The sequence below is a fragment of the Nilaparvata lugens genome, chromosome 2 (genome assembly GCF_014356525.2).
Source record: "Nilaparvata lugens isolate BPH chromosome 2, ASM1435652v1, whole genome shotgun sequence".
NCBI classification, from domain to species: domain Eukaryota; kingdom Metazoa; phylum Arthropoda; class Insecta; order Hemiptera; family Delphacidae; genus Nilaparvata; species Nilaparvata lugens.
In genome coordinates this window covers 7411021-7433142 of record NC_052505.1, presented here as the reverse complement: position 1 = coordinate 7433142, position 22122 = coordinate 7411021, and the positions used below count along the sequence as shown (strand labels likewise).

The following is a 22122-nucleotide window of genomic DNA, read 5'->3' as shown; positions in this document are numbered from 1 at the left end:
GGCTACTGTTAATATGTATATGGTCTGCAGCTTATTATATTCAAGGTGTGGTTTGCATCAAACCTTGTTTAGCAGATTGCCAGCTGTAGAGGTGTATGGCCTGATCTCACCGTGAACCAGGATGGAGGATGGAGGTAGAGGATACCGGCCGGCCTCGGGCTATGGAAGATTCCAAAACCTCTCAATCCCTCTCACTCGCACTCTCATTATCCTCTCTCTTTCCCTCCTTGTCCTCCATCACTCGGTCATGAACTGTTGCATCACAGCTGTGTATTTCACTTGGTCGGCTGCAATTTACTTATTTCTGCAATTGCCAATAATAATAAAATGTGTTACCTGTAGCCAAGCTTTCTCGGCGTGTCGATAAGATCTGCCCGTTCAATGCAAGCATATTATTAAACGATTAAGGTCGGACACGAGCGATTTTCTTCAATTATACATTGACCGAGAAAATGATTCGCCTGTCCAGTCGACGATTTATACACTAATCAAATCTCTTATATGGAAGTATGGATTCACATACATTAACCTAGGTAGTTGAAGGCATGAACAATTATTTATCTAGTTAGTAATGGATAGTCGTAGAGTAGGTATTGAAGGCTGCATTAACCTTATTATATCTGCAGGTTGGGTTTTTGCAGGACAGCTGCTTTCCTGTGAAAAATTATTGCCATCATAAGCTACCTACCCTGCCGTGCTCATGTTTGTTTTTTTCTGAATTGTGACAAGGTGGGTTTTCCGTTACAGCCTGCGCATTATACCGGTTGATTTGAAAACTTGAAGCTAATTGTTGGAACTGACAGGAAAACTGTGCTTCTAGAAATCATTTTCCATGATAAGCAAAGCATTGAATCACTCATACCCATTATCACTTTTGTTATTATCTTCTAAATTCTGTTCTTCCTCATTTGTAATGATAATGGAAAATTAGAAATGGAATACTTTTTTGTATTATGTGGCCGCTGGAGTATATTAACTTTCCTTTCACCGATTTTTTCCCCAATGCAGACTGTTCTCCATTCATATTTCTAGTCTACGGTTTTATCAATTTCAAATAATTGGTTTAAGTTAATCGACCGTTTCTCTAGTCAACCTGTATCGGTTTTAATCATACATGTTTAGTGGATTAATGACTCATGGGCTTCAAACGACTTTTACAACCACAACCCACAGATTTATAACTCTTGCAATCTGTTACATGGAACTTGGCTGCAATTTTGTTTCACATGTCCTCAGACCCCAGCTCTCTATTCTATGTATAAATGATGATGTTCAAATATTTTAATTATTTATTTCTTTATTCAACTTCCAACGGTACAACACAAATTTTACATAAAATAACATAGACAAACAGATACCAGCAAGAAATATATATAAATAATATACTATTATTTAATGCCAATAGGATGAACAATCTAACCCATTTTCATAAACTCCCTAAGCCTAGCGATGAAGCCCAAAAGATATTGTGTTTTGTAACAAAATTTCATAGAACATCAACAACAAAGCCATTGTTCACAAAATTCAATATTGGTTTAATTTGTCCCCCAACATGTTTTAAAAACACTTCAGCCAGTGTTTTTGCGTTAACTCGTTCGGAGCTTGCAAATTAATTGGTGGTGAATGTTTTTTGAAGGACCTCTGTTTCAACAAGAGCCACTGTTGGGTTGCGTTGCGTTGCTTGTGTTTTAATAAACAAGTCGAGTTGTTGAACAGTAAATTTAACTGTTACAATGAGCACTTCCGTTCATTGGATGTGGCGGGGAGGGAGGATTAAACAGATCCTAACCGCTTTAACTCCAATTAATAGTGGTCATCATCAACTGAACACCTTTTGGACAATGCATGTTGTCTAGTAAAACTTTTTATTCTCCTCTTCTTCATATTACCATAGAGAAACAATAGCGTAAGTAGATATCCCATGGTATAGGGCGTTTATGTCGCAACTTTTACTGTTATCTCAAGCCTGTAGTCCACGTAGCTCTTTCCCGTGAAGCTTTATTACACTGGTAGTCTCTCATATTGTGCTTTTCATACACTCTTACCCGGTCAAAACAGTAAGAATCGACAATAATCGACAGTAATCGGCTTGAGATAACAGTAAAAGTTGCGACATAAACGCCCTATACCATGGGATATCTACTTATGCTGTTGTTTCTCTATGATATTACTCACTTCCACATTATCTAAAAAAGTGACCAATCTCTGCTTAATGTTTTAATTCATCAAGATTAAAACCATTAAATGTTGTAAAACATAAAACAGTAGATCAGTAGAGATCTACTATTAGATCAGTCAGATATGATCAAAACCTAATTTTTACAAAGTTTAATCAAACAAATATAGAACTGACTGAATTTAATCAACGCATATAGTAATATTAGTATACCTCAATCACTTCACGTTTCATGCCTCATACCTTGTTTTTGGTTTTCCATCTCCCATAATCTATTCCACACAATAGAGGTTCCATAAATAAGGTACCCACAATTTATCCATATTATCAGGAATCAATTATAAAGCGAGCACACCTACATTATATATTTATGTACAGAGTTTAAAAGATCATTTCTAAATTCCTATTATCATGTAGAATAGAAGTGATTCTTTCTCTCTTTTTCCGCTTTCCATCCAATTCCTCATTCATGAATTTTCTTTTTCTACTCTGAGTTGAAAAAGAGCACAACCAGTTTTTTGGCTATAGTCAACTTACATTAATCCTCTGAGATTGGATATTTTTCGTTTGATGTCACTAATATCAGAGACAAATAATCTAGAGACAATTTAACAGTATCTTCACTCTATGCTAATATCATGACTTCGAAAGACGTTGCCGTCCTATCTCTCAATATTGAAAGCAACGGTGATATGTACGGGACAGATTCGTAGCATTGAGAGATGGAACGTATTTCAGCGTAGCCGTAAGCCTAGTGTAGCATAATACATAAATGTAAAGAGATCTTAACATATTATCTCTTCTGGACTATCTATTGTACCCTTGGTGATTAAAGGATCGAAGCATGTATACTATGATGTTGAATTTATTAAATATATTTGATGATTTCTTTCTAAAGATTTCTTGATTATTCTTTCAATATTTCTTTTGATTTCTGTAGTTGAGCAGAGCAATATTCTTTGTCGCAAAAATGAAAAAGAAACATTGATTACTTTTATTTGATGTTTGAATGTATGTTTTGAACGACATTTTTCTATACTATTAAGCAAATTGATTCGTAACTTCTGCAAAAAATAGAATCTCAAAAGTATATAAAATAATTGAGGACTGAAAATTTAGCGAAGAGAACAACTATAAGACTTATAAACCTATTTCGGACTATGTGTAATCTTATCCAAATTTGGCAGAAAAATAGCACAATGTTACCTTGTTTTTTTTCTCCCTATCATGTTGATGATGTACTTCTTGTATAAATTAATAAAAATTTATTGTAGAATCTTATAAACTCTCCACAGTATGAAAATCATCACAGTAATATCTTGGCATGATATTTCATTCCTATTTGTATATTTCCAATTTTGAAAAGATATGGAATGGTTCAATGCTGGGTGACAAAACATTCATCTACTAAAAGTGGTGATTGAAACTCATCTACTGTATTAACAGTTGATACCTTCTCTCTCAATCTCTAACTCTCTCCCTCTCCCTATCTCTCTCTCTCTCTTACTCACATTTTCTCTCAATCACACACTCTCTCACATTCTATCTCTCACTCACTCTCACTTTCTAACTCTCTCATCTCTCACACACCCTGTCTCACTCTCTCCATCACTCTCTCTCTCTCACACACACACCCTCTCTCCTTCTCTCTCTCTCACACACCCTCTCTCCTTCTCTCTCTCTCTCTCCCTCGCTCATTACGTTTCTGTCAGCAATTGAGTGTGTGCTTTGTTATGACCAACCCGACCCGTTTTATTATTAAGATGATGAAGCAGTGAGTGGTGGTGGTGGGGGTGGGTAGTGGGTGGTGTTATTATCCTGTTTTGTTCGTTCAATTGAATGAAGGTTTTCGTTTCTTTGTAGCTGGCTGAGTTTTCGAGCTCTCAAGTTGTCAAGTTTTATCAGACCTAATTAAATAAGCTCGCTCAGCGCGGCTGTTAACGGCATCCTTGAGTGAAATGTTTCCCAGTTGAATTTGTTTGAAAGCACATTGTAGGTACTGTAGCCTACTCTAAGCCTACTGTATATTTCATATGGTGTCAAGGTTGCAAGTTCTCCTAACTATAATACGGTAGTTAACCTGCAGCCCACGTTGCGTTCAAATACATATTGAAGCCTTTAGTTTTCATTGTTCTGCTCGGCTTCTGGTCCATTAAATTAATTTGAAAACTTTTTGAGTTATTAGTTACCAGCTTAGGCAGTTTGAAGATATGAATAATATCAAATATCGGGGAACCGAGCTTCGCTCGTTATTTATTCGTCAACAAAACAAACAGAAACGTAATGAGCGAGGGAGAGAGAGTGTGAGTGTGTGAGAGAGGTAAGAGAGAGAGAGAGAGAGAGAGTGTGAGAGAGAGAGTGATGGATATAACAGAACAAAATTCTTCTAAATGATTGGGGAAGGACGAACAGGCACAGCCCAAAACTGTTTCTTCCCCGAATTTTTATTTATACACTATAAATGGTCCAAAAAGTAGGTTATGTTCCATACACTTGAATTCAGGTCCAATTTTCAGTCCAAATATTTGAAAACAGAAAAGTTCTAATTTAGATTATTTACAAACCAAATTGAATAACAAAATAACACTCATTAATCACTTAAAACTGTAAAATAATGATTAACTTTGAATATTATGATATATCATGTCATGTCAACAAATCAGATTATTTTGATCGAGTCTATTAAAATTTCTAGATTTCTCGCGAGCTACAGTAAGCTGATTGATTACACAGCTGATCTCCCACACATACACACGCATCTTCTGTTATCCACAGACGACGAAAGTCTCATCTTTCTTTCCGAGGATGAATTATCCTTTTCATGTCCTTCAGCGAGTTTTCCCAGGGATGAGACCTAGTTCAATCGAATTTCTATATCATAAACCTACTACGTTCCAAATTTCGTGAAAATCGTTAGAGCCGTTTCCGATATCCGTTGGACATAAATTACCACAAATAAATATAAATAAACAGCAAATATAAAAATATATACAGAAATTGCTCGCTTAATATAATAGGATAGGATAGATACATAGATACATAGATTGATTGATTGATTGATTGATTGATTGATTGAGTACTTTATTTATGTAGATTACAATATATACTGGCTTATACACTTATATACAATAGCTTACAATACAGCAAAATTATAGATGAATTTACATAATATAGACTAGGAAAATAACTATTGAACTGTATATGATATGAAAAAGCAATTTGTAATATAATAACTATAGATAATAATCATATTGTTATGCATCTACATAAATTGGCGGAGCTTTGGACATATCAATGTCCATTCTTTGGGAAGAATATTAAAAATATCCTCCCCACTAACTCTCTACCAAATAGATAGAGAGTAGACCAAATAGATAGAGTAGACCAAAGAAAATATGATAAATCATAGTAAACTATGAAAGGATGGGAAGGAAGAAGTGGCAAGGAATTAAAAATAGATTGAGAATAATTGAAACACAAATTGAAATTGTCACAACACAACTGTAAGATTGATAATGTTGAATCCGAAATACAATTGCATGTACAAATTATATAAATACAATTTACAATGGAATTGGACTACATGTACAATGCACTGCCCAACACCAGTTGTTTTTTTACTACATAACAAATAAATTTCATAGATTTCTTCATTTTGCCTTCAATTGAACAGAAGTATTTCCATTCTATACTAGTGAATGGATCATTTTAATATCATGGAATTGATGGGCCAATTGGATCGAATTATCCAGCTTCATTTCGAAATTAAAATTGATCTTAGTTTGACCAGATTGTAGAAGAAACTTATTGTTTGGCTCTTCTGTTAGCACAAATTTACTGCTCCCATAGTGAGTAGGCTATTTCCAGATATTGGTAGCTCTATTGAAAAAGCAGGGACGGGTGAGATGTTGTCAAAGCTTACAGTTCAATCACCGCAGAAACAGGTACGACCTTGTTTATGGATTCATGAATTCTAACGAAATTCTCTTTTCTCGTCTCATAGTAGAATAACTCAGTTGAGAGTAAGTTGAACCGAAGATTTTTTCGCATTAGTTCCGAAGTATTGAAACCACATTGAAAATCAAACTAAATATTTAATTGAAGTTGTCTTTTCCGTAAGGGCTACTCTTGAATACAATAAAAATAAAATAATAACTTGACAATGGCATCAGAGCCGAAACATCTTGTGAAAAAACAAACTTTTAAAAGGGTACACGGTATTTGGATTTTTATTTTTATTCTCTTTTTAATTTAAGTTATATGGATCTAAACATTATACTCGTCTCCTTGATTTATTGATGTTGTGTTATTCATTTTTCATTAGTAATAATGAGTTATAGTACCGTACAAAAAATTTACTCCCATACTTCAATTCCGTTGTTTTTGAATATAAATTAGATATCAAGCAAGAATATTATTTTTGTATGCTTCTGTGATTTTATTCTATCATAGAGTACCTCACGTGATGGCTCAATGGATGTAATATCTACTGTACTTTTTGATATTACCAGAAGCAAATAAATAGGGAGACAGTTCAAGCAATGCTATTCTGATGCTGTTGTTTTCGTTGTGGATCTGTCGGAGCTTCTTGGTATCATGGAAAAAACCAGGTTGGATAAACATTATCTTTTCATTATGATATTACCTAATATTCTGTCGAAAATAAACCTTGGCATAAATTACTTCAACCTTGAATCTTGAACAATATTCACATTTGGGGGAATGGACATCCAAAATTACAAGAATAAACCAAATGAATGAATGAGGTTGAAATTTGAAATTATCAAAACGATTGATTTTTTACTACATTTGGTTAAACAATATTATTTTATTTTACATTCAAATTGGATAACATTTACACAATTACGTGACTTATCATGATTGAACTTCGCAGGTCGTTGAATTTCCAATGCTATTCCCAAAGCAGATAATTTCCAGGTCAGCTGTGCCGTTATCCTTCGTACTAGAGCACATCCCAATAATTGAATTCCCTGTTCAGTCGGTCGAGAGTCGAGTGGAGAGTCGATGTTGTCCGCTCCAATATTCCAATATTGGAATTGCACTTGGGTCTCTCGACTGCGTTTCCTTCCAGCAAACGATCAAAGACGTTTACGGGTCGGACGTTTGCTGAACTGGAAGGATACAGACCTGTAGTTCGAATGTATCTTTTCCTACAGTTACGTTGAAAAGTGGCCATTGCTGCACTGATTACAGAACGCAAAGAATCACTTTTCCGCTCTAGTGAGGGAAAAATTTTTCTGCACTCCAGATTTGCAACATGGCAACGCAAAATACTAAGTAGTTTATACGGAGCAACAGTGCAGCAAAATCAAAATGAAGTTGGTAACAGTGACTGGGCTGCTATAGTGAGCAGAGGTGCAACGAAGCACAACGCGCTAATTATTAGTATTAGATATTATAACCAAGGACAACATTTTTATTCAATTTGACAATAAATTAAGGTTTTTATCAATAATAAAATTACACAGAAAAACATTTGATGCATTTCAGGCAACTTTACCCATAATTACCCACTTTTCATATTCAATGGTAACTGTAGGAAAAGTTTAATGTGAAATACGTGAGCAAAGTTCGTCTGCTGCACTCAAGAAGCCATTCCGCCCTCGCCTACGGCTCGGGCGTAAACGTTTCTTTCAGTGCAGCAAACTGTCACTTTGCGCACTAGTTGCACAAATAACAATTTCGACTTTTTTCTGTTGCGTGATCTGGGACAGCTGTAGCTAGAGGATTATGGGGATGAGTGTTTTTCTGAAAGTGACTCGGATATACTGATGTTGTAGTATAGCAGTTCTGTATAAACGAGTGTATTAGTGGAATATAGTTGGAAGTATATTTACTCTTGAAGTATGGGCGACCGACTGACCTATGAACTTTTCGAGAGCATCTAGTCTCCATCTCCTAGCCAGCGGATCTCTCCTTCTTTTCTCTCTCTTTCTAGTTCCCTGGTCGTGACTGAATTCTGAAATAAAATTCTATGCATGAGTTCAAGCCGTCCTCTGGATACGCACCGTACTACTACAGCACAGACAACTTATAACAGGCTTCGCTGCGTGTAGTTCTTAATTTTATTACGTGACTTGGCATGTTTCGACTTTTGGTCTGCTGCAGTTTATTCTATTTCTCCAACTGAGATGTGAGATGAGTGACTACTGTGACTGCTTTCAACTGTAGAAATCTCCTTTTTCCTACAGTTACGTTGAAAAGTGGCCATTGCTGCACTGATTACAGAACGCAAAGAATCACTTTTCCGCTCTAGTGCGGGAAAAATTTTTCTGCACTCCAGATTTGCAACATGGCAACGCAAAATACTTAGTAGGTTATATGGAGCACCAGTGCAGCAAAATCAAAATGAAGTTGGTAACAGTGACTGCTGTGGCTGCTATAGTGAGCAGAGGTGCAACCAAGCACAACGCGCTAATTATTAACTATATATTATAATGGAGGACAACGAGGACTTTAGGATTTTAGGATTAAGGTTTTTATCAATAATAAAATTACACAGAAAAACATTTGATGCATTTCAGGCAATTTTACCCATAATTACCCACTTTTCATATTCAATGGTAACTGTAGGAAAAACTTAATGTGAAATACGTGCGCAAAGTTCCTCTGCTGCACTCAAGAAACCATTCCGCCCTCGCCTACGGCTCGGGCGTAAACGTTTCTTTCGGTGCAGCAAACTGTCACTTTGCGCACTAGTTGCACAAATAACTATTCTCCAACTGAGATGTGAGATGAGTGACTACTGTTTTCAACTGTAGAAATCTCCTTTTGTCAAAATTGCCACAACTAGCTATGGCACGGTGTCATGTATAGGGCTTAAAGTATTAAGACTCGTAATCTCTTGGAAGCTTTCTGTATGTGACTCATCTCTTCAAACGGCCTCTATAACACAGTATTATCGAAATTCAATATGAAAAAAAACAGCAATACTTTTTTGAGCATTTCATGATACCCATCTCTTCAATTTGTCTTTACGTTACAGTATTATTACAAATTTCTACAGAAAGTTCAAGTTTTTCTTGAGCATATCCAATGATCTAGTTTGTAAATTTATCGAAATTCAATATGAAAAAACAGCACTACTGTTTTGAGCACTTCATGATACACATCTCTTCAATTCGTCTTTATATTACAGTATTATTACACATCTCTTCAATTCGTCTTTATATTACAGTATTATTACACATTTCTGCAGAAAATTCAAGTTTTTCTAGAGCATATCCATATACGATGATCTGGTTTGTAAATCTATAGCTTCTTAAACCAGGAAACAGAGTACAAACAGTAAAATTCTTGTGGGAAGATTCTTGAATTTTTTTTTTTTGTCTTGCCTAATTGTTCAAATGAATAAAACTCTATTCATAGACAATAGATACAATGCAGGTAAAAACAACAGGCATTCGCCCAAAACTGCTTTAAACCTTAATTTGGTATACACGGTCTAGTGGTTATGTAAATAATAACTTAATTCACACACTATTTTGAGTCCGAAAAAATGTATGTACTACAATAATTTTGGATTTATCAGATTAATTAATTTCAAAATACAAATCCAAACCAAAATCTTCCTTCAAACCAATGCTTTATAGCATGTACGAATAGAATATATAAATTCACCAACAAATACATTTCAATGTACATTAGGTGTCGTCAAGAATAAAATCCTAAATATTTATGTTACATAAATATATGACGGTGGGTTTTCGATGAGAATTAAACCTTGAAATGCTAATCAGTCACGTAAGCGAAAAAGTAAGTGAAAGTATCGCAAAAGAAGATCAAACGTTTATTGAATGCTAAGTGTAATACTGAAATGGTAATAAATCAAGATAGTGAATTCCTTTGAAAGATTATAAGGAATACGGGATTGTCGAGCCGAAGCGAACATCATACATGAATATTAACACACACAGACAGTTCTGAATCTGAATTCTGAACAATGGCAAATTGCAACAAGTTCTCAAGATGTTATGCCATTTTCAATTCTCATCGTACAAAGCCTACTGTACAAATGTGGACTAAGAGATCTCATCTTGAGAGCAAAAAACTACTAAGCGTGTTACTTCCTATTTGAAAACTTGTCAGCTCTGCTGTGATGACACAAGCTGAGGTCCCGCGTTGTGTTGACAGCTGAACAAAAGGTTTTTACTCTCATAACGCAATGCAGGCCTACGGTACCTACCTGCCTGCTACAACCGCCACCATGATTTTGTTGCTAAATAACTGAGATGGCCAAACATGAAAGCGCTATTAGCTACTTGAGATTTTCAACAATCACACTATTGTTTGTTGTAGACTAATGGCAGTATGTATAACAGCAACCACATAGCACAAAGAGCAATTAGAACTTGTATAAGACCTGTCTCTATTATAGTAAGAACACTTTGCTTTGACAATTCTATTCTTTGTATCTTGCAACTTCATACAAATCACAATATTAACATTTAAATTACGAAATTCAAAGTTTTAACGTATTAGTTTGGAACATCTGAATATTATTAGGATTATTAATAATAATTGTATTAATCCAATCTAATCTAATGATCTTATTATCTAATATCAGTGAGTGTAAGAACTGCACAGTACGAGAAACTACAAGCGTCGCAAAGCTTCACGAAAAATAACTACCAGGATTATCGGCTTGAGTTAACATTGAAAATTGAATCATAAACGCCCTATACCATGGGATATCTTCTTATGTTATATTTTCTCTATGCTCATATCATTAGATACTGAATGTCATCTGAATATATTAGAATAGTATAATATCTGAACATTATTTATTGTGATTCTATAATGATCACTAGTACATGTTGGTTCTGTTCATTATTTCCAGGGAAATCCTTATTGACTATAGGGGATTGCTTTGACTGAGTAGATTTTAGCAGTGCGTTAGAATCATGAACAGTGCAGGATTCAGTAACATTTTAAAAACCATCTTTGAAAACTAGAACATTTAGAAAAATCTATAGCCTATGTTAATTGCTTGAGAACAATAGCACGATGCAACTTCGTAATAATAAAATTGTTGATTTTTTTTGAAAAATATACAGGTTTGTTCACTTCGAAAAATTTGAGAAAATTAATTCTAGTGGAGAAAGGCAGAACGAACTCAAGAGACAACAAATATGGGAGTGGCTATGCTAATGAAAGCGACGCCCCAAATTTAACGAGCAGCATCATTGGTCGATGACTTGCATTTGGTACTCCCTCCTGAGTTACTCGTTGCAATTATTTGATCAGATTCACTTGATGATTCGTCAGATCCAAACAACCATGAAAGAAAACCACCAAAAAATGATGTAATTAAAGAAAAGAGCTTCATAATTATATTAAGCAAATTATCAAAAAAAAGAGCTCGTCTGTTCTTAGCTGCTTGCTTGCTATTGGTGGTGAGTAGTAAAAGTGTAATCGTGTAATGGCGACTACACAACCCATTGACCAATCAGACAGCTCCTTGGTTTTGGAGGCGTGTACTAATTCAGCTACTCTTATATAAATTTCATGTTTGAGCTCTCATAAGTAGTGTATTCACCGATAGGAATGCAATGGAGGGTTATTTATTTAATTATTATTAAACGAAAAACCAAATTAAATGCTTAGGGTGTGAAGCATAAAGTCTTAGGGTGTGAATCACCCCGAAGACTTCTGCTACTGCAAATATTGACAACACGGTTTACAGCTAGAAGGAAATTTGATGAGAGCTACTATCCAAAATTTATTTGCCAACCCGGTTATTTATTTATTCCTGGAGCGATTGACCATAAAACTTCAAATTAAATTAACAGATTCTGCTGATTTAAGAGTAGAAAATTTGAACACGTTCGATATTCCTTTTTAGATGTTGCCTATTTCGCTTAGTCATTCGACTGAATAAAAGGGATTTAAATTTCCAATTCAAAATCTCCCAATCTTTTCCAAATTTCTAATTATTGTATCATCCTATTGTTATTATTCTAACAACGAACGTATTAGTATTTTCTATTCAATTGAAAACTACCATTATTACAATATTGTGCAACATAGCATTTTTCCTCAAATACTGTGATATTTCTGGTGAACAATGACAGAGCATGGAATAATAACTGTAATTTCTGATTAGGTATACCACGCCATATTAGATAAGAAAATTTATCACATCTTTCCCTTCTTCACAGCAAGTCTGCTTCCAGATTATTAGAATGTGAATTACTTTGTTTCAATTCGTCCAATGGTGAGTCAGCCGTCTGCATTAGATGATTCATGGAGAAGGCCTATTAGTTGACAAAGAAGTTTAAATTTAGATAAGGAATTTGTTTACTCCGTGAGTAAGGATTTGGTTATCAATATCCCACTAGAAAACCTAAAAAACGTTTCGTTTGTAATGACTTTTCCATATACAATTATGTGAATTATGAGATGAAGTCATAAGCAGAGAGCTAAGCTTTAGACTTGTAACAGATTGCAAAACTTTCCAAGAATTCAGATTGGATGTAAATATAATTTATATTCTGATTTTATTTTTCAATTTTCGAACTTCTTCATTGGCCCATAAAGTTGAATTATCTTCTCTGGCTTTTGCTAACTGAATTAACTGGTTTATGAAATGTAAAATTGAAGTGAAGTCCTCCCTCCACCAGCTTTAATCGTCTAGCATCCTCCTAAAGTCTTTAGGATCCTTAGACCTAAATATAGATTTTTAGATCTAAAGTCTTCAGCATCCTTGAAAAGTCTGAAGGCTTTGATCCATCTCGAGACGTGAAACCTTTGTAAAATCAATGTAGCTCTCTTGAGGCAATTATTTTTCAATTGGCGATTTATCAGAGAATTTTAGAGTTTAACAGTTATTGATCAATTCACTAGTGATAGATTAGTATAAGATTCAACCTGACAATGACCCAGGGTAGTGGAAAGTACCCTTACTATATAAAATCATTCTTATTGTTCACTTGAATCTTATAATTGTTTGATAAGGCAAGGTGAACTTAGTGAACATAAAATCAATATAGTTTTATTGCTGTATTGTAATCTCTGAATGCAATACATTTTTAAACTTAGCTAGTTGTAAATGTTTAGTATATAGGGGAAAGAGAGTGAGAGTGAGCGAGATATATCTCGGTTTGCAAAATAAATCAATTCAACGATTGCACTTTTGAAGCAATCTGAGAATGATGCAACCGCCAGAAATAGCATGGAAAACGTTTGTAGTGTTGCCTTGCAGCCTTGAAAGACAGGGCAACTGGATGTGGCAAAAGGCATGCAACACGAAACAACATGATAAAGTAGGAAGACTGTGAGCTGGCAGATATTGGCGATTATGGAGAGTATGGAAGGAACAAGTTCCATAAAAAAAGAGGAGGATTGTTAGGTATAGAAACTACGATGAACGTGACAGAGACAGGAAGACAATAATTGTTAGAGAGAAGAGGACAACAACATCAGCAACGTTGTTGTTGCTTGACAACAGATTGGACCAGGCCAATTTGAGAGTGGTGGGTGGGGGAAGGGGTTTGTGAGGGAACTTGGTGGAGATGTCAGTGTTATTAATTTGTTGATTCTGAAGCTGGGCCAATTCGTGGCCAGCCTTATTTGGGCGGCAAACAGAATGCTCCCTGTATTTTTATTTCCTATTTTGTAGGCTGTTATCTTCAAGAGAAAAAAGGGTCTTGGTACATTCAAATCTTATACCAGCCAAGTCAAGAGGAAAAGTAACTTCGTCAAGGTTACTGGAATGTTTTCAACTCAATAACTTATAATGCTGTAGGTAAATTTTTAATCTTGTTGAAAGCTTATTACATCAGCACACTAGCAAATTTCTGAGTGTAGATTTACGTGAAGCAATTTCTTTACTGTCATAAAACGTTTGAATTTTGAAGTTATTTAAAAGAAAAAACAAGTTTTTCAATTCATTATTATTCAAGTCGTTGCCGCGAAATCAACAAATGGAAAATACGGTTTATAGTCTATATTAACTCCAAAAGTGTTTATAAATCATTGAAACTTTGGTATTCTAAAATTCCTGACAAAACTTGTTCTAAATTTCCTGACAAAAAAACGTTCTAAATTTCCTATTCTAAATTCCTAAATTTCGTTTGTATTAATATATGATCCTTAAAATACTTGTATTCTAAATAATAATTCTTTTATTATCTTGAAAAAAGACTTCCAATAAAACTTATGAAGCGTTGCACTATTAACTAATGTTAGTGCTTTGCATAAGTATTCCTCATCAAGTCTGTTTGACCAAATGAGCCATCATACATGAGACCATCATAAATCATTCTATCATCATTTCAACATTCAAACCTTGCCATGAAATTGTTTGGTACTGCCTCAGATACGTTTTAAACTTTGAGCTTCACAAATAATGAAAGTTCATTAAAGAATACCAGATGTTGGAATCTTGCATGTATACCCATACGTCTGCATGCACTCATGCATGTAGATCATGTTTGTTTTCATTGACATCATCAATCAAAGAGTGATTTTCCATTGTTGTGACCCAGTGTTACTCCTTTATCTTCTATTCAAATAATCTACGTTGTTCTCAACAATGGTATCCTATCTATTTCACTGTGACTAATGTCACATTCACGTGAATCTTCAGACAAACAGATGTACTTCCCCAACATTTCCGAGTTAATTCAAATGTATTTGTATTCTATTTGTACAAGTTAAAACTTTCCTGTTTAAAGTTTTAGTTACCATGATACATTATAATCTTGAATAACCAATTCAGTGCTTATCAATCAATATATGAATATGTCTGGTATGTTGTTTATTCAAATTAAATAATTATATTTACTCTATTGTTCTTGTTTTGTAATTGTGACGTGAGTAAGCTATCACAATAAAATGATTATTTATGTGTCATTGAAACATTCATCCTGTAGCTTAGCCAATGACAAATAAGCTTCTCTTATTATTTGTTTGCTATGAGTTAGGCTTCCTCCTTTGTAGCTTATTCCTTACAAAAATTTTCCATGAAACCATTTATCATTATTACTACCAGTACCAGAACATTAATCTTGGTGTCAACTGAAACCTGAGGGACCTGAATATGAGTGGTAACCATAAAGGTGCGTACAGATATATGCCGCGAACATGAGCAATTCACTTTTAATCAGCTGATTATATCTGTATTTTCACAGAAACGGTAAGATACAGAATATATAAAAAGCTTGGCATCAGCTGATTTATTTCATTTATTTATATTTTTCACAAAGAAGCACTGATCGGGAGAGAAAAACTAAGGATACTCCTTGTACTATTTCTCTCCCAAATTTAGATATTAAAAAGTCCAAAATAGGGTTATGATCTCACTTTACTAAAATTTAGTCCATTTTCACTCAAGAACAACAAAAACTAAGATTTTTAAATTTTGACGGTTGAAAACAGGATGAAAAACAAAAATATCACACTCAAATCACCATTAATTGGAAAATTTTTGAGTAATTTTACAAAATTTAGAGCAAAAAAGTGAATTGCTCATGTTCGCGGCGCGTATATCTATACGCACCTTAAGAATAAACTATGAAATACATGGCAGACTGGTAGTCATACGGTATTAGTATTACTGTTCAAACGTGAACTATAATATTGTGAATTTAAATTGTTAAAAAAAAGCTTGGAAAAAATTTTACTCTCTCATAGACCTATAAAAGAAATGATCAATTTTGAAATGTGAAAACAGTAGATCATTTTAGTATAAGTTGTTTGTCACCCTCTAATCTACGTTCAACTAAAATTCAAAACACTTATCTACATCGATCTAAAAGTTATCTTCCATAATTTCATTATGAACAATGGAAGTATAAACTGTTGAAAGTTGGACTCCATTTTCATTGATAATCGTAGATTGATTATTTCTTCGTTATAGAGCACTTTGTGCCGGTTGCACAAAAGCTGGTTAAATTTTAATCGTGATTAATTCCAGGAGAACCAATCAGAGAAGCCGTCTTTTCAAAAACTAAATTTGACCGGATTTTGTGCAACCGGAACTTACTTATTAACCAATATGTCTTATTTATGGTATAATACGTTCTGTTCTCTCCATTTTTCATTCAAAATTGGCAATCCGCTCAACATGTCTTTTTAGTAGACTAGACATTAAATTTATGAACATATTTTATGGAGCGAAAAGTGCTTATCCTCTAGTCTAGTGCAAAAGTTTCTATCCTTTGCTCCACTTAAGATTAGGTCCATTCCAACTTGCAACTATTTCTGTTGCAAAGTTGGCCGACTGTTGGCTCGAAATGAGCAACCGGAATAGAAAGAGTTGCAGCTGGAGTTCTGCTCGTCAGTTTGAATTACGTGCAACTGGTCGTGAAATATGGTTGGTGGTCCATGAATGAATTTATGGCATACCATTACAGTAGTCAGTGATTTCTGACTTGTGCTTTGTTCAGCTGCTACACTGCAACTCAGTGGCTGCTAAAGTGAACATTATTTCTGTGACCGCGATCCGTATTTGGAATGATCGGTGGTTTTCTTCTCTGGGAAAGGGCGCAATTTACTGGTCTTTGTTTATCGTGACGAAGAGGCGTGCCGCATATGTCAAAGAAATGTCCTGAAAGTTGCGCATTAAGCATTCAAATGCTGGAAATAGGTCCAAAATTTAAGCCCAACACACATTGGTGACGAAAATGTGAATCTTAAATTAGATTGTCTTTGGTTTTGATAGTAAATCAACTCAAGAATCGGTTGTTGCTTCCCCTTTTTCAAATTAAGTATGTTTCTCTTTCTGGAAGCTGAATATGAATTCAAAAATAAATAAATAAAGACATGGAATGTTGATGTCTGTATCAATGTATCATGAAGATTCAATTAGGGGTTTTATCACAAAACAAAACTATACAGCAATTGAAAGTACTAAACAGGAATATTGTATGCTCTATATTGATGTTAAATGTATAATACACATATTATTATTATTATTATTATTATTATTATTATTATTATTATTATTATTTATAAGGTTAGCAAAGACAATACAACGATCGGAAAAGAAAAAACAGGCTATTGCCCAAAATGCAATCATATGCTTCCATTTTCTAATTTAGTTTCAAATTGTCCAAAATACATCCTTCCAAAATAATGACAATGAGCGTGGGTGTTGTCAAAGAATATAATTTCTACCTTGTATCATATAACTTTTTGATAGTTGTTGTACAAATGAAAAAATCATTGCTTTCATTAGATTCAAGTTACAAGATACAAGTTCTGTTGTATTTTCTGATAAAATATCGAAAAAGAGTGCTAATACAAAGTTAGTAGACAGAAGGTTGGTCACTCATCTATTATAGTATTTTCGTTGAAATGCAATTGGAGTGGGGGATCTGCAGCCGTGACGTAGGCTGTAGTACAGAGTAGGCAGAATATCGCATTCTTGAAAATCATATGGTGTCGTATAGTCAAATTATATAACACAAACATTTTCTGACATGCAAGCTTTCTGTTTCTGCTTTACAATAATTATTAAAACATTTGAATAATACAATCATTTTGCCATATAAAAGCAAAAACCCCACCTCCTAACCTTCCCTTTCAAACCCTTAAGGTTTCTTCATCTTCTAGGTCGTGTTTATATTTTGTAGTTTGGCTATACATCAGCTTGTGAATTTCGGGGATGAGATATTTTGATTCTCGTAGAACATGTGCTCGATACCAGCATGTGTTCAGTGCATTTACAATGAATGAAATTCATCGGATTTATCGGGATCGGTTTATCGGTTTATTGCGATGCATTGGTTTATCAAGATTTTTTAAGGGTTAATCTGAAATTATAATAGTATAACATTGTCTACTAACGCTTTTCCAGCTTATTAACTTTTTCGTGTCACGTTTTTAGATTCATGAAAAACTTTCAACTTCATTTTATTCATAAAAGTTGAATGAACTTGAAATATTTAACAACATCATTAGAATCGGTGATTCATTCGCTATAAGTATGGAGAATTTTAAAGTTCTAGGTCAATCTTGAGGAGATTATACGACGATATATTTAAAAATACAGTGAATAAACTGTATGCTCAGTGTGGTTACTCTAGAACATTTTTACTACACGTGACGTCACGCTGGCGTTCCCCCCACCACTTTGAATCATACACCTGTGAGTGATCAACCTTTTGTCTACTAACGTTGGTGCTAATAAGCATACCACAAGAAATTGTAGTTCCAAATCATTTTTTTTTCATCAAGATAAGCTAAGATTTTGCGGAAATTAACCCTTCCTTATACTCACAGAATCGAATATATCAACTTTCCTTGATATATTGTTTATTATATCTTTATATGGAATACAGTAATTTAATAATTGTAAATATCTAAAGAATATTAGTTGGGAAAGGACAGACAGGCTCAGCTAAAAACTTTTCCTCTCCCAAATTTTAATGGAAATACAGTACATAGTTTAAAAAGGTGGTTTATGTTTTCAAATTTTACCCATCACCAGAGGCAAACGAATAGACCAAGTATTATTTCCTCGCTGCTATCACTTTGAATCCAATTTTCTGACCGGTATATACAATTTTGGACTTTTTGATTTCGGTGTATTTAAAGAGCTTATAAACTATTAATGTTTTTTATGGTAATTTTTTTGTTTATGAGATGGGAAGATATTTAATATTGAAATATCGTATGGCGTATTAGTGTATCATGATTTTTTATGGTACTAGTGTATTATTGGTTTTATGGTAATTTTTTGCTTATGAGATGGGAAGATATTTAATATTGAAATATCGTGTGGCGTAGTAGTGTATCATGATTTTATTGTCATTCTCACGCATTTGCCTTGCTCTCTCTCTCTCCCTCTCCCTCACCCCACATTCGTGTTTAGTTTTTGATTACAGTGTTGCTCAGGAACCGACATTTATTCTTCTCGCACTCTTGAGCACAGAAGCATTGTCAACCCCTTTTTTCTAAAAAAGCCCCTAAACCTCTACCTCCATATTTTTTGTGTGTTATTCAACGACTTGTCTTTGTCACACACACACACATGGGAGTGGACAGCAGGACAAGATTTTGAAATGTTTTCTTTCGTCACGTCGAGAGGAGCAAGCACCCTATGCAATGCCATACGCCTCCGTAGAGACGACACGCCGTGTTTAACTAATAGGTTTTATCCTGGTGGAGGTTAGAGAACGGTCGGTCTTTCAGCATGCCAGGGGTCTCTCACAAACTTTCGGCTGTTGACGTTGAATTATTTAATTGGCGATTGACAGTTGTTACCTTCTATTTATTCACTTACACTCCTGTCCAACGGCCTTCCCCTCCTCTTTATCTTCTCCCCTTCTTCCGATAATCTTCACTCTTTCGCGATTTTCACCTTTTGCGGTTCTTCTAAACTGTTTCTTCCCATCAAGATTCCTTCGAGCGTTTCTTCCCATCCATTCGAATTATGTTTTCTTCAGTGGCTCGACAGGGTGCCCAACCACCCCAAAACCCATCCTGTTCTCAGCTCCAGGGTATTTACTGTTAACTTTTGATATAGTGAAGAAAAAGTCTAATATTAGCTCATACACCCCAATTTTGGTTCAAAGAACTTGAAGCATGTGCTGTACTACCAGAAGATAGTAGACCCAACCTAACTGCAATCAAACAAAATATAATCATATTCTACAGATGGAAATTACTGAGATGTTGCAATTATTATTCAAATGCTATTTATTCAACAATTTTATTATTAAACGAAAATCCAAATTAAATTCTTTAATTCACCCGGAAGACTTCTGTCACTGCAAATATTGACAACAGGGTAAACAGATAGATGGAAATTCGATGAGCGCTACTATTCAAAAATTATTTGTCAGCCCGGGAATATTCAGGATTTGGTATTTGGATCTTCGTTTAATAATAAAATTATTGTAGAATATATTCATCAAGTTTTGACACTTTGCAGACTATATTGTCTGCAAGTCGTCATTTGCACAGTGACAGTTTAAACTAAATTTCATTTTAAACTGGATTAAATCAGATCTGTATCAAGTCCAGTGGCGGCTCGTCCTATGTGTTCAATGGTTCATTGAACCCCCAGAATTGAATCAACTTCCTATACAATGATGAATTTGCAACTCAAATAATTATATTTTTATTTAATTCTCATTAAATTACATCACAACATTTTTCATCTACGTAAACTTAACGTAGATGTTTTGCTGCCGGTGCCTGAGATCCCGGAGTGGCTTGCTTGATACAGCACCGAATGGGATGACGAGACGCGTGGAGATGGAAAGCAGTGTTCATTCCCCGATGTGAACCCAAAAACAGGGCTGGGTGAGGTAGTGGAACGGAGGAGGGGAATCGGTTTGCTAGCACGGATTTGGTTCACAATCCTGTCTGAACCAATTTTGCACGAGTTCATCCGAGAGTAGCCGAACCTAGCCGAGGCAAGTGTAGCATTCGGTAAACCTCGGAATGAATCGTGAATATTCGTGATACGGATTCAGTAGCAGTGCCATCTTGAACATAACCAATAAATTCAAATTTGGCAGCAAAAAAGCGGTAAACAAGAAGTAGAAAGCATGACAGTTTTGAGGTTATACAATATGATTTCGGGTATATATATTATACTGTATACAGTTGTGATAGATTTCACTGCATTTTTCATTGTATAAATTGTTTTTGCGTGTAGAAGAATATAGTAATTTCTAGTGTGTTTCGTGTATTCGTGAGTATTTCGAGTGTGTCCATTTTCTTTTAGTGAGAGTGTGAATATAATTTATTGTGTTACCGTAACAGAATTTTGATGAAGAAATATGAATAAGGTTCAGTATTTGTTAAATACAAACAATATTGATATTGAGGGTAGGTGTAAAATAAAACATAATGGTGACCAACTCCCGAAGTAAAAATCAAACAAGAAAAATATGAACAGAAAAAAAATTTATATTTGTAGAAAATATGCTCAATCTTTGGGGTGTAATTCCTTAAAATTATTATTGATCACCTTTACACTTGATTATGCTCAATACTCTATATCCTCTTGACCTTTCTCTCCAATAGATCATGAGGTTGAACCCCCAAGCTAGAAGATCACGAGCCGCTACTGATCAAGTCTCATTTGTTATAATGTGTTTCATTTTGAGTTTAAACCACCAGCTGTTTAAATTCAGTTTAAGCTTTGACTGTGCAAACGGCCCACTGGGAAAAACTTGATGAACCATATAGCAGTTCGTAATGGTTGAAGAAATTCAAGAATTTAATTCTTTTTCTCTTTGCTAAGTAGGCCTATAGGTAAGTATTGTGCACTTTGAACTTGCAATGTTCGGGCCTTCTGCTGACTATAATAAGGTATTTTCATTTTTTTGCATACCGTACTATGACTGGTATCGGTTGAAAGGGCCACTTCACTGCATTTTTTTTTCAAAAATCAATTCTCTCATATGGAAGAGTCATTCTTCAATCGGCAGACAGTCCTCTTGATAGCTGATGTCTCATGTGATGATTTCCAATTGGATCTGTAATTATTATATCTAGAACCAACTCACGTACAGTGCTTTGTTACTGGAATCTTACTTCAAACTCGTTTCCTTTCGTGGTTCACGTGAGAAACTTTTTATTTTACTCTCGGTAATACAATAAATATATAAACTGCAATTATTGAAGTATAGCAATGTGTTTAGTATGTATACTACAGCAGATGGCTCCGGAATAGCCCGCAACGTTTAACCCACTTATAGCAGATATTTGAATACCAGTTCAACTAGAAATTATGTATGGTAATTATCTCAGGAATTAATAACCTTCATGTACCGTGGAACACTATTTCAATCATCATTCATTTGTGTCAACATTTTGAAAATTCAACATTATTTCACGCAATAAATTTGCAATAAGTAATTGGAAGACAGAGAATAGAGAAGAGGACAAAATATAAAAATTGTTTTTAGAAGATTTTAAAGTTACAAACTATGTTTCTATTCCTTATAAATATTTTACTCCAT

General features: G+C 34.5%; 1 protein-coding gene across 2 annotated transcripts in view; it reads left to right on the top strand.

Moving 5' to 3' along the window:
* LOC111062214 (sestrin homolog) overlaps nt 1–22122 on the top strand; it is a 145901-nt gene that overhangs the window by 67042 nt on the left and 56737 nt on the right. The window lies entirely within an intron of this gene.